The sequence below is a fragment of the Uranotaenia lowii genome, chromosome 2 (genome assembly GCF_029784155.1).
Source record: "Uranotaenia lowii strain MFRU-FL chromosome 2, ASM2978415v1, whole genome shotgun sequence".
Taxonomy (NCBI): domain Eukaryota; kingdom Metazoa; phylum Arthropoda; class Insecta; order Diptera; family Culicidae; genus Uranotaenia; species Uranotaenia lowii.
The window spans coordinates 430,772,246-430,785,604 of NC_073692.1; the positions used below are offsets into that span (position 1 = coordinate 430,772,246).

The window sequence follows — 13,359 nt, forward strand, 5'->3', positions numbered from 1 at the left end:
GATGAATGTTGGCATCAGCGTCCAAAGTAATGACATATGTACATATTTGTCTACAACAAACCACCTCTTTAAAATAGTAAAAAAAAACCCTAAATGCACGTGCAAACGATAATCGTCCTCCCGTCTCGACCGAAAATCGCTTTCAAATTTGCGAAATCTTTCAACTAGAAGATTCTATCAGAGGGCCGTTCTTACCATATCGTTCAAATAAATTACCACCAATTTCCTCCCGGTTATTAATTATTTATCCGGTCGGTCAGCCAGCCAGCCAGCCACTTTTCGCATAGATCGGGTGTCGTATTTTTGCTCTTTCCCGTATCGTGGATGGGATGGGGATAGGTTCCGAATGTTTACGTCCAATCCAGTGTGATCCATACGCCGCGCCGCAGAGGGTATAGGATGGCACATAAAACAATTCCGAGATTTTTTTCGCGCCCGAAACTGGAAGATATGCGAAGAGAATTGGCCATAAATATCTCAAGTGCATTCAGAAGTCGTTCGGAAAAATTAGCTCCAAATACCGGTCATAATCCACGTGGAATTAGCCTAAGATTTACGGCCATCTGCCGATGGATATTTACACTTTCGGTGTGTATAAATATAACCCTGAATGTTGTACGGTCAGCAGAAAAGTGTTCTACTTGTTTCGGCTTTTCCTCGCTTACGGAAAATGCCTTTCCAACACATATGATCCCCAATTCTCGCTAAAGCTTAAAGAATACTTAGGTAGGTGCTGGTTGTTTGGTTGTTGGTCAGGTCAGCTTGAGACCAGCTGCTGGGCGAAAAAAATGGATGTTTTGAGAGATTGTAATCGGGAAATTGCTGGGCGCCAGTCAAGCATGAAATTAAAACAACCAACAACTGTAGTAAGGTACGGTACAACGCAGGAGGAGAAATGGGTAAGCGGGGCGGCCATTCACCGAGAGTCATTCAACAGTGCTTCGGCAAAGTTCGAGCCAAGTGCGCACGAATTTGTTCAACTAAAAGTATCCACTGAAGCGGGGAAAACTATTAATACCGGAGGAAAGAAGCAACGCGATTTGAGTGGTTTTGTACACGGATAATGGACGGACATAGGTACAAGCACAGATTCGATGGTTGGAAAAACACCACAGTCCTCGCGCCCAGAATCGGGAATTAGAGCGATCCTCTTTCCCACCCAATTGGAACGTCTTTTTGACGAGTAGCAAAGAGGAGGATGGGGCGATCCGGGTTCAGGTATATCTTCTCCAACCCGTGAGCACATGAGCTGGTACGCATTCGGTGAACGCATTATTAGACAAGACGATTCACGTACGTGCACCCCGATGGGATCCTGCTATATATTTTCGATTGAGAAATGTTTGAAATTCGTTTGTAAACACAGGCGCACTTGTGTACTGACTTGTTTCTATTTAAATCACTCACTTATATTCGTACCCAAAGAGCAAGTATTCCTAAAAATATACACCACATTATTGATTGGGGATTATTACACTATCAGCGCGCAAAAGTAACAGCAAGCATATTTTTTATTTTGCAATCTTATGAAACTATTTTGTTTAACTTGTTTAGTTTGTTTTTTATAAACTTGTAAAGTCTCGTAAAAGTTGAGGTATTTTTTTAATATCAGCACGCCAACTAAAGAGACAAAATATATGATACAAATTATATTTTTCTTCATTTTAATTTAAGGTGAGTTTTCTAGTCTGGTTAGGTAAAAAATATCCTTTTTTCCAAGCAAGCAAAAGCCCCATAAAACAGGTACAAAAAAGCTTACTCAGTCCCATCATTGATGTGAAGTACGTTCTATGCAGCTCAAAATTTAAGTGCTTATTGATACTTTCAAGTTCCAAAACAAGCCTTAATGATCTTTTATTCAGCTTCCAGGGGTTTTTCAATTCAGCTTCCGAAAAATCATAAAATGAGCAAAAATTTCTCTCTCTATCTCAATCTATCTCGATTATTTACTGTGTTCAGTACATGGTGCCGTCATGATGCCACGCGCCGGATTCCAAACTCGACTTATTGCTCAATTGCTTCTTTCCTACATTTCCTCCGCCTGCACCAAAATGGTCACTCAAATACCAAATAACTTATTGAAAAAAAAAAACTTGCCCGGCTTGAGGATCGAACCCCGACCTTCGTGGTAAGAATCGAACACTCTACCACAAGACCACGCCTAGATGTTGTTCTAATTGAAACTAAAACTCAAAGTGGTGATGTGATTTTGAAAGCACCTCACTGCACTTTTGTGACTTAGTCAATCCAGTTTTGGGCACTTTCGTGCCCTTTATGAGACTTAAGTTCCTTACAACGTACATATAGATCACTTTTGCAACTTTCAAGTTCATTAATGAGTACATAAAAAGTCACTCATAAGAATTGGGCAAAATAAATCATATACAACCTACATAGTAATTACTTTTGCAACTTTTAAGTTCATTAATGAGTACATAAAGTTCACTCAAGAAATTTGGGCAGTAGATTCTCTTTGTCAGCCGATATGTAACTTTCAAAGCCTAAGTAAATATGTGACTTTTGGTTGCTTGGGTTATTTCTCAGTTTCCAAAATATTATTTTGTTTTCTTAATTTATCCAACACTTATTCCGATAAAACACCAAAAAGGAAAAGTTCATGAGGAAAGTGCCAAAAATGTGTACAAACATCCACTAATCGATTAATGTCAATCTATAATTAATTTTCGAACAAAAATATCCAATAAAACTACAACCAAATATCATTGTCGTCTCGAAAACTATAAACATTTTTTTTGCAATCGTCTCATTTCTGTCAATTTGTATTATTTTTATCATTTGTTCTTTTTAACCCCCTAAGCTGTTCGCAAAATAAAAAAATTGACTAGTAGTTTGTTGTCGTTCCCGTGGCCGCAAATGTTGACCGATTTTCATGATATTAGATTCATTTTGTAGGTAATTTATTCTAGTTTTTCAACATTTCAAAATTATGTAAATTTGTTTTAACAGGTTGTCTGTAGTTAGTTCCGAATGGAAACAGTTCCAAAAAACAATTTTACAATTGAACTGTTTATAATTTTTGACAGCTTTGTTTAAGTATTTCTTAATTTTTTGGAAATGTCAAGAATACATCTATCCGACGATGTACAACTATGTAGGGGTCCAATGAACATTTTGACCTCTATCCTCGATTTTCCGGTAGAAAAAAAATCGTACCTACTTAAAACAACGACATTTAATTTTTTTCTCTGCTTCGCTGTCCCTCTATTCTTAATGAACCGATTTTCTTAACTGAAATTTTAGTTTATCCGTTAATTTCATAATCATTATTATAGAACATACGTGGTCTTCAAAATCTCAGTTCTTCAGTATATTGGAATGATGGAAGCATCCTATTTGAATATGCGTTTTTGGTCAATTGACCCGAACAGCTTTGGAGGGTTAAACAATTCTGAATTCAAGTAAAATTTGCCATTTTGGTTTCTTGAGACATTTTTTTTTTTACTTTGTCATTCTAATAAGTTTGTTTTCTGACTTTGTACTTAATTGTGTAATTTTTGTCCTCTCCGTAGTTTTTGTTGATTTTGTGATTATTTTAAGGTTTCGAGTCATTTTTATAATTTGAGTTTTATTGTCATTTTGGTCTTGTTTGCCATTTTTGCCGTTTCAACCATTTGAGAATAGCTTAACTTGATTGCACGGAGAAAAAAGACGACTGTTGATTCAATTATTTCAGCTTGTTATACCAATCATTAAGGTGTAGTTGAATTTTTCGCATTCAACTATAAATATGATAGATTCGACTACAAACTTCGGATCGACCTCACGCAATCAACTATTAATAATTGATTCAACTGTAATGGTCTATTTGATTTAACTGTAAATATGATAGATTCAACTACAATTTTATGATTCCTTTTATTCATTCAACTATAAATAATATAGATTCAACTGTAAACTGTTTATTGACCTTGAGCCATCAACCATGAATAAAATAGATTCAATTTTAATGGTATAATTGATTCAACTGTAAATATGATGGGTTTAACTACAAATGTATGATTGATTTTAGTCATTCAACTACAAATATAATAGATTCTAATATTTATACAGTTGCATTTTTCCCATTGGGTCGATTTTAGCAAATATTTGAGTTTTCTTGCGGAAGTATGGAAAATTCTCAGCAGCAAAAAAATTAAAAATCGTATCAAAATCTGAAAGGGACTAGCGATTGGAAACTTGGAACATGGAACTGCCGATCTCTAAATTTTGTGGGCAGTACCCACGTGCTCTCCAACGAATTGAAGAGCCGCAAATTCGACATCGTAGCGCTGCAGGAGGTATGCTGGAAGGGCTCCACGGTACGAACGTATCCAGATGGTCGTGCCATCTACCAGAGCTGCGGCAACACACACGAGCTTGGAACAGCTTTTATAGTGATGGGAAAGATGCAAAAGCGCGTGATCGGGTGGTGGCCGATCAACTCACGAATGTGCCGGTTGAGAATCAAGGGCCGGTTCTTCAACATCAGCATCATCAACGTGCACAGCCCTCACCTCGGAAGTACCGGTGACGACAAAGACGAATTCTACGCGCAGCTGGAGCGTGAATACGACCGTTGCCCAAAACATGATATCAAGATCGTCATCGGGGATTTCAATGCTCAGCTCGGCCAGGAGGAGGAATTTAAACCGACAATTGGAAGGTTCAGCGCGCACCAGCTGACCAACGAAAACGGCCTCAGACTCATTGATTTCGCCGCCTCCAAACGAATGGCCGTACGTAGTACCTTTTTTCAGCACCGCCTCCCACACAAGTACACCTGGAGATCACCGTACCAAACTCAATCACAGATCGACCACGTTTTGATCGACAGCCGGCACTTTTCGGACATCATCGACGTCAGATCCTGTCGGGGCGCCAACATCGAGTCGGACCATTATCTGGTGATGGTGAAGATGCGCCCAAAACTCTCCGTAGTGAACAACAAGCGAAACCGGCGCCCGCCTCGGTTAAACATCGCGCGACTGAAGCAACCTGAGGTCGCGGCAGACTACGCGCAATCGGTCGAAGCAGCGCTGCCGGCAGAGGGCGAGCTTGACGAAGCCCCTCTCGAGGACTGTTGGGATACCATCAAAACAGCCATCAACAGTGCTGCGGAGAACGTCATCGGTTATGTGGAGCGATCTCGACGGAACGACTGGTTCGACGAGGAGTGTAGGAGGGTGATGGACGAAGAGAATGCCGCGCGGGCGGCAGTAGTGCAAAGAGGCACCCGTCGAAATGTGGAAAATCACCGACAGCGGAAGAGGCAGCGAGTCCGACTTTTCCAGGAGAAAAAGCGCCGCCTGGAGGAGGAGGAGCTCGAGGAGCTGGAGCAGCTGCATCGTTCCCAAGAAACACGAAAGTTCTATCAGAAACTCAACGCATCCCGCAAAGGCTTCGTGCCGCAAGCCGAAATGTGCCGGGATAAGGACGGGGGTATCCTGACGGACAATCGTGAGGTGATCAAAAGGTGGAAGCAGCACTTCGATGAACACCTGAACGGCGCACATGCAGGAGATCAAGACGGTGGGGGAAGGTACATCGCCGGCGTAGCCAACGACGAAGAGGAGCCACTCCCAACGATGAGTGAAGTTAAGGAAGCCATTCGCCAGCTGAATAGAAACAAGTCGGCTGGGAAGGATGGCATCGCAGCTGAACTCATCAAAATGGGCCCGGACAGGTTGGCCGACTGCCTACACCGGTTGATAGTCCGGATCTGGGACATAGAACAGCTACCGGAGGAGTGGAAGGAGGGGGTAATATGCCCCATCTACAAGAAGGGCGACAAATTGGACTGTGAGAACTACCGAGCGATCACTGTCCTCAATGCCGCCTACAAAGTGTTGTCCCGAATCCTACTCCGCCGCCTCACGCCACAAGCAAACAGATTCGTGGGAAGTCATCAGGCCGGCTTCATGGAGGGACGGTCTACGACGGACCAGATATTCACATTACGGCAAATCCTCCAAAAATGCCGTGAACACCAAGTCCCTACGCATCATCTATTCATCGACTTCAAAGCCGCATACGACACGATCGACCGTAACGAGCTATGGAAAATCATGGACGAGAACGGCTTTTCCGGGAAGCTAATCAGACTGATCAAGGCGACGATGGATGGAACGCAGTGCTGTGTGCGGATTTCGGGTGAATTGTCGAGTTCATTCGAATCGCGCAGGGGGCTTCGACAAGGTGATGGTCTATCCTGCATGATGTTCAACGTGGCGCTAGAAGGTGTTATTCGACGAGCGGTGGGCGAAATGCGGGGCACGATTTTCAACAGATCCAGTCAACTTATCTGCTTTGCCGATGACATTGATATAGTCGGCAGATCATCTGCGGCGGTGGAGGAGATCTACCGCAAACTGAAACGCGAAGCAGGAAGGATTGGGTTGATGATTAATACGTCCAAGACGAAGTACATGCTGGCCTGCGGATCCGAGACCGACCGAACCCGCTTGTCCAGTAATAACAAGGTCATGATCGACGGCGACGAGCTGGAGATAGTCGAAGACTTTGTCTATCTCGGCTCACTGGTGACCGCAGACAATGACACCAGCCGTGAGATCCGGAGGCGAATTATCAGCGGAAGTCGTGCCTACTATGGACTCCACAAGCAACTGCGGTCGAGAAGACTTTGCCCTCGTACGAAGTGTAACCTGTATATGACGCTTATTAGACCGGTTGTTCTTTACGGGCACGAGACATGGATATTGCTCGAGGAGGACCTGCGTACACTCGGAGTATTCGAGCGACGAGTGTTAAGAACCATCTTTGGCGGCGTACAGGAGAACGGAGTGTGGAGGCGAAGGATGAACCACGAGCTCGCGCGACTCTACGGCGAACCCAGTATCCAGAAGGTGGTGAAAGCTGGCCGGATACGCTGGGCTGGACATGTTGCGAGAATGCCGGACGACTGTCCTGCAAAACAGGTGTTCGCTACGAATCCGGTAGGAACAAGACGAGCGGGGGCGCAACGAGCGAGGTGGTTAGACCAAGTGGAGCGTGATCTGGCGAACGTGGGGTGCCCGAGAAATTGGAGAACGGTTGCTATGAACCGAGTGAATTTTAGGAATTATGTTCGTCAAGTTATGTCGTGAGACGGAATACTATGTAAATAAATAAAATAAAATAAATAATCAAAATCTGAAGATGGCGAAGAGGGTTTTTAAAGATTTTAATTGTATGTTTTACAGATTTATTCAGAATGAAATATACAGAATTTCAATCAAAAATGTTATTATTGCAAAATAATCAGATTTTGAACCTACAATATTTAAGGTGGGGCTCATTAGGGACCTTTCAAATATTACGTAACGCGTTTAGGGGGGGGGGGGGGAGGGGGTATATCAGTTTGTTACGGTCAATGGATTCTGGATAGAAAATATGAAACGAATGTGTTACGTAGGGGGGAGGGGGGGTTGAAAATGATCGAAAATTGCGTTACGTAATATTTGAACGGCCCCTTAAATCAACCATAGAAATATAATTAAATCTATCATATCTATAGTTGAACCAATTAAATTATTATAGTTGAATCTACTATACTTATTATTGAATGCACAACATCAACCATAGGATTATAGTTGAATCGATTATGGTTATAGTTGAGTGCATAAAACCAATCATACAAATTATTGTTAAATCTATTGTACGTATTCTCTCATTTCAACTCAAATTTACTCATTTTCCCGCACAGTTGGACACAATTTAACACAATTTCTCACGTGAGTTTTCAATACGTCGTATGAAACATCTTAAGAATTCACAGAAAACTGCTGCAAAAGCTATCAAAACAACTTTAAAACTTGTATTTCACATATAGAATATGATGTCCAGGCTACAAATATTGTAAATGGAAAGAAATTGCCACGAGTTTATGTCAGTTTTTGTATATTTTTTTTTCGTAATAAAACTCTTTGTTACATTTTATTTCATACGAAGTAATGAAAGCTCACGCGAGATTTCAATAATTGGCTAAAAATTTTGCGTGATCATTGGCGTATCTTCTCTCTTAATTTCAGTCTAGAGGCTATTAATTAATTGTGTTAAAAAGCCAAAAAAAAATGGGACTTGCGATAATCAAACCATTTTTAATGCACAAAACCAAGGGATTGCAGTGGAGAGAGATTTTGTTGCATTTGGAATGGTAATGATCAAAATTCCACAACTGCTTAATAAATTGTAACAATTTGCAATAATTAGCACATTTTCACTCTCTCAGATCACCGGTTTCTCTCATTTTAACTGAAACCTTCTAATTCTCTCAACAAATTGCAACAAATTATAACAAATTCAATCATTGGCTGCAAAATTTGTTTGATCATTGACGATGATTCTCCGTTTATCTCAGTCCCCTGCACAGAACCGATGAATTATCATTAAATCATCAATAACGGTGCCGGCCACGTCCTAGTCATATTGATAGGATGGCAAAGAGAGAATGGAATGAAAGAACAATTTTGTGATTTTGCATCGAAGTCTCCTCTGCATCATAGCAAAATGATTCTGGTGTGGAGATTTGGATTACCGTAAAACGGGGGTAACATTGATCACCGGGGTAACTTTGATTAACATGAAATTTATTCACATAGATAATCATCAATAACTAAGTCTAAAGTTGAAATATTTCAAAACTTTTTTCTGTGTTCAAAAACCTTTAAGTAGAGCTTGGAAGAAACTTGGTTTGTTTTTGAAATTTTCAAATGTGAGAAAAAATGTAATTCAAAAATCTTGAAATATCTATTTTTCGAAGGCTCGCAAAAACACCTTTCCTGATGAAATCAAAGAGTTTAGAAGCAGCAGGGTGATTTATGAGAGAGTTCAAATTTTTCCTTAGTAAATGTATAGTTTTGGTGTAGTTTTTGTTGTATTTTGAGGTAAATTTTAGATATTAAAAAAAACAGATTTCCAAGAATAAGCCAGTCTAGGGTAAAAGGCTAAAAACCCTATTAAATGGTAGAGTTTGAAGGAAAAAATAAAACGGGGACCGTGCGAGGGCCTAGGGAATTGATTGAAGGAAAAAAAAAATTTTTTTTGTTAGTTAAAATTTTATAAGTACACCGAAATTCAGCATTGTAGGTATATTTCAGAATTCACTGGACCAAAAGTCGCAAATTTTGTATCTTTGAGCTACAGAAAGTGTTGTGTTCAATTTTGTAGAATTTTATGTTTAATGTTTTAACATTTGAGTTTGTTCCGAACTGCCTTAGCAATTGATTAACAGGCATTTGTAAATGTTATGAAGGTGTATTGTATTTTTTATGATCGTTAAAACCGTCAAAATAGAGACTGATCAATGTTACCCCAAAGCATCAAATTCTAAACAAAAACGAAACTGATTTTTTAATCAAATTTAAAGTATGTAGTCTAATAAATTTCTGCAAACATGTTTTACGTTTATATCGAGTCCTGTACTGGTTTTAAAAATATGAAACATGCCACATTTCCCTTAACGGACAAAATAATCGAAAATGTTGAAAAAAGTGATCAATCTTACCCCGTTTTACGGTATCCATAACTCTGAAGAAATATAACTTAAAATATGATAACAATAACAAACAAAATACACTTTAAGGATAGATCACAAGGTTTCATAACAAGTAGAGTTAATAAAACTGAGATTTTTCGCCGAATCATTCATTCAGATATTATTGTAAGACTTCGTAAATTCTAACAAGCAATACCGAGTGCAAAACATATGCCCCGTACTGTAGCAGCGTAATGAAAATAGAAACGGGCGCGCGGGAGCGAGTTTTTCTTTCGCAAACAGAACAGCAAACAAAAGCAGCGAACGACGCGTGATAAAACGAAAACTGATCCAATCCAACTGATCAAACACATTGTAGTATTTAGTAGAACTATGTAGTGCAGCATCAATTAGGCAACTCAGCCTTACTTACAGCTGCTGACGTGATTCATGAAAAAAAACTGTTTACTGAAATGAAGAAAAGGAAAATTTTCTGAAAAGAAATTACAGATAACTTCTAGGAAGAGTGAATCAAGCGTGAATTTGTTATCAAAATGTTAGAGAGTCGAAAACAAAAGCTAAAATTTGCGTTCGTCATAAATTCAAACTAAGCCGATTTGATGGATTGGAATGATTTGGAATGACCGGAATGGAGTGTTTTTAAAATTGACTCCTATGACTGGTTTACAAGAGAACCTAAGTGGTAGCGCTTATCGCTTATTGATCAATTCTTGTCATCTAAAGCTGTCGGTGATTCACTCAAACCGACCAATAATCGATTACAGGCCAACAGAGGTCGCCGTCATGAAAATCGTATAGCTGGATGTTAAAATAAACCGGAAAGGTCAACTAGGTGTTAACCCGTTCACAGACTGGGAAGCGAAAGATGACCCTTTTTATAGAACTAATCCAATTTGGAGTCGCACCAAAACAGCCTATCAATTACGACTGATTTCTTTGATCAATTGACAGTAGGGTGGTGCAGCATATTGTTCTTACAGTACAAATGTTTTTAGATCAAGATATCACTTATTTTCAACTAGGTATATTCACCCAGAACTTTCTTCAAAGTTTAGTTATATTACACTCGATAAGGATTTTAAAAAGACATACAACTACCATAACAGTAACAAAAAGTCATTCATAAAAACGCTTTAACATCCCTATCCAACGTTCGGCATTTCTAAGCCGTAGAGTGAGAAAAACGAAAATAACCTACATAATACACGACGTGCATACTAGCTTTATCTCGTTAACTAATTTACAACGTGAAATTGTCGATTCAGCATATCGGAGCTGTTTTGCTTTTTCGAAACCGAGCAATAAACTAACTTTTTTCAATCACTATATGTACCTCAGAACACAGGATACATCCACTTACCTTGAATACAAAAATGAAGCACAGATGATCGTCTTTTAACAGAAAAAAAGGCGCGTAAATTTGAAACTCTTTCACACAACTCAAGCTGAATAGCGACACTGTTTGGTTTTTCGACTTGTCAATCCCCCGGCAAATAGGTAGGTAGTCTATAATAAAATATGACGAGCTACATCTCACAGCATCGCATTGTTGTTATTAGTCATCATCAGCGATGAACAAGAAACAAGCGAGAGAAGCGAGAGCAGAGAACGGAATAATACGTCACAACCATTCCCTTATTATTTGAGTGATCGTCATCGAAACGGTCAAAACAAACCTCGATAGATCATCGGAATTCGCTCAGAGGAAAAGATTAAAAGCTTCAGTTCCAATTCCAATGGTGCTGGAATCAAATGGTTTGGATTCTTGGGATGCTGAAGAATTTCTTCTGAGAAATTGAGTCGATATTTCTTTGAATTTTAGCGATTGGATTAACCCTTATAATACCGAACCGAATTAATACAAATAAAAATAGCCTCATTATACTTGTTATTTTGTGAGCACCAGTGTTGCGTTTTAAATTTTGTTTCTAGTTTTGTTTTTATTGGTTTTTTTTTTTTGTAAACCTCTTCAAATGAATCATTTGTTTAATTTTTGACTGCAACCCCGAAATTGTTATTTAAGTTCTATGAAAAAACTTAAAAGACAAAAAAAATTGAACAGGAACACCAATTTGTCTTCACTACTTTAAACCTTTTATAAGCACAAAAAATCTTTATCCAGCAAAACTTCAGTTTTTTGTCAATGCTTTCAGTTGAATCTATTCAAAATGTATTTTATTCAATTGTATAATCTTTAAAAAAGCTTTAATAAGAAAAGACTTATAAGGAAGGCTTCATAAGGAAGGCTTCATAAGGAAGGCTTCATAAGGAAGGCTTCATAAGGAAGGCTTCATAAGGAAGGCTTCATAAGGAAGGCTTCATAAGGAAGGCTTCATAAGGAAGGCTTCATAAGGAAGGCTTCATAAGGAAGGCTTCATAAGGAAGGCTTCATAAGGAAGGCTTCATAAGGAAGGCTTCATAAGGAAGGCTTCATAAGGAAGGCTTCATAAGGAAGGCTTCATAAGGAAGGCTTCATAAGGAAGGCTTCATAAGGAAGGCTTCATAAGGAAGGCTTCATAAGGAAGGCTTCATAAGGAAGGCTTCATAAGGAAGGCTTCATAAGGAAGGCTTCATAAGGAAGGCTTCATAAGGAAGGCTTCATAAGGAAGGCTTCATAAGGAAGGCTTCATAAGGAAGGCTTCATAAGGAAGGCTTCATAAGGAAGGCTTCATAAGGAAGGCTTCATAAGGAAGGCTTCATAAGGAAGGCTTCATAAGGAAGGCTTCATAAGGAAGGCTTCATAAGGAAGGCTTCATAAGGAAGGCTTCATAAGGAAGGCTTCATAAGGAAGGCTTCATAAGGAAGGCTTCATAAGGAAGGCTTCATAAGGAAGGCTTCATAAGGAAGGCTTCATAAGGAAGGCTTCATAAGGAAGGCTTCATAAGGAAGGCTTCATAAGGAAGGCTTCATAAGGAAGGCTTCATAAGGAAGGCTTCATAAGGAAGGCTTCATAAGGAAGGCTTCATAAGGAAGGCTTCATAAGGAAGGCTTCATAAGGAAGGCTTCATAAGGAAGGCTTCATAAGGAAGGCTTCATAAGGAAGGCTTCATAAGGAAGGCTTCATAAGGAAGGCTTCATAAGGAAGGCTTCATAAGGAAGGCTTCATAAGGAAGGCTTCATAAGGAAGGCTTCATAAGGAAGGCTTCATAAGGAAGGCTTCATAAGGAAGGCTTCATAAGGAAAGCTTCTCAAGTCCACAAAGGCCAGAAAATGTAAAATAATAGAAGAGACAAACTTACTGATTACGATCGATTAATATAGTGGTGCCATACCTGAAAGAAAGGAGAGAAAAGATTGTTATTTTATTTTTGTAAATAGACATGTGTCGAGATTATGTCAGATCTTAAGTCGATAAGTCATGTTTTATCACTAGGGAACAGCATTTTGGTGCCTATGTTTTAGTAACTGTTTTTCCTTATTTAATTTTTGGCATTTCGGCGAGTTGTGAAAATTCAAGGTAGAATATTTAGAAAGAACATGAAAGTATTATAGGTGGAAAGATCAAAGCTAGAGCGCTTTGGGTAGAAGAAATTGAATAGTTGGTGAAAATGTGAGCAGGGCTTTTTGTTTTGTGAACAGCTTTTGAACTACTTGCGTGATTCTTTGCCGCACGCCGTTTCAATGTTGATAGGAAGCGATGAAGAAACCCATCGCATTCCTACCCACAATGGAACACGGACGGGTCGAACACATGAGATTGTGTCCGACCGGGCAAAAAATCACCCAAGCAGCGCTCACATGTGCTGTTCTATTGCTAAGCCAATTCTATCGATGCGTGCTACTTTTTAGGTACATCGGATGGTTGCTGCTTGGGTGATTTTTTGCCCGGTCGGACACAATCTCATGTGTTCGACCCGTCCGTGTTT

The 13,359-nt window shown here is 39.5% G+C and overlaps 1 protein-coding gene across 20 annotated transcripts in view; it reads right to left on the bottom strand.

Moving 5' to 3' along the window:
* The window catches only part of LOC129745656 (plasma membrane calcium-transporting ATPase 1-like), a 150,458-nt gene that overhangs the window by 102,258 nt on the left and 34,841 nt on the right, over positions 1-13,359 (bottom strand). Inside the window, exon 1 of one of the 20 annotated variants that reach the window (XM_055738900.1) lies at positions 10,854-11,369. The exons of the other annotated variants lie outside the window; for them this stretch is intronic. The gene's annotated coding sequence lies outside the window, so the exon portion shown is untranslated. Of the gene's footprint in view, positions 1-10,853; positions 11,370-13,359 lie in introns of those variants that run through there. 20 annotated transcript variants of the gene reach the window in all.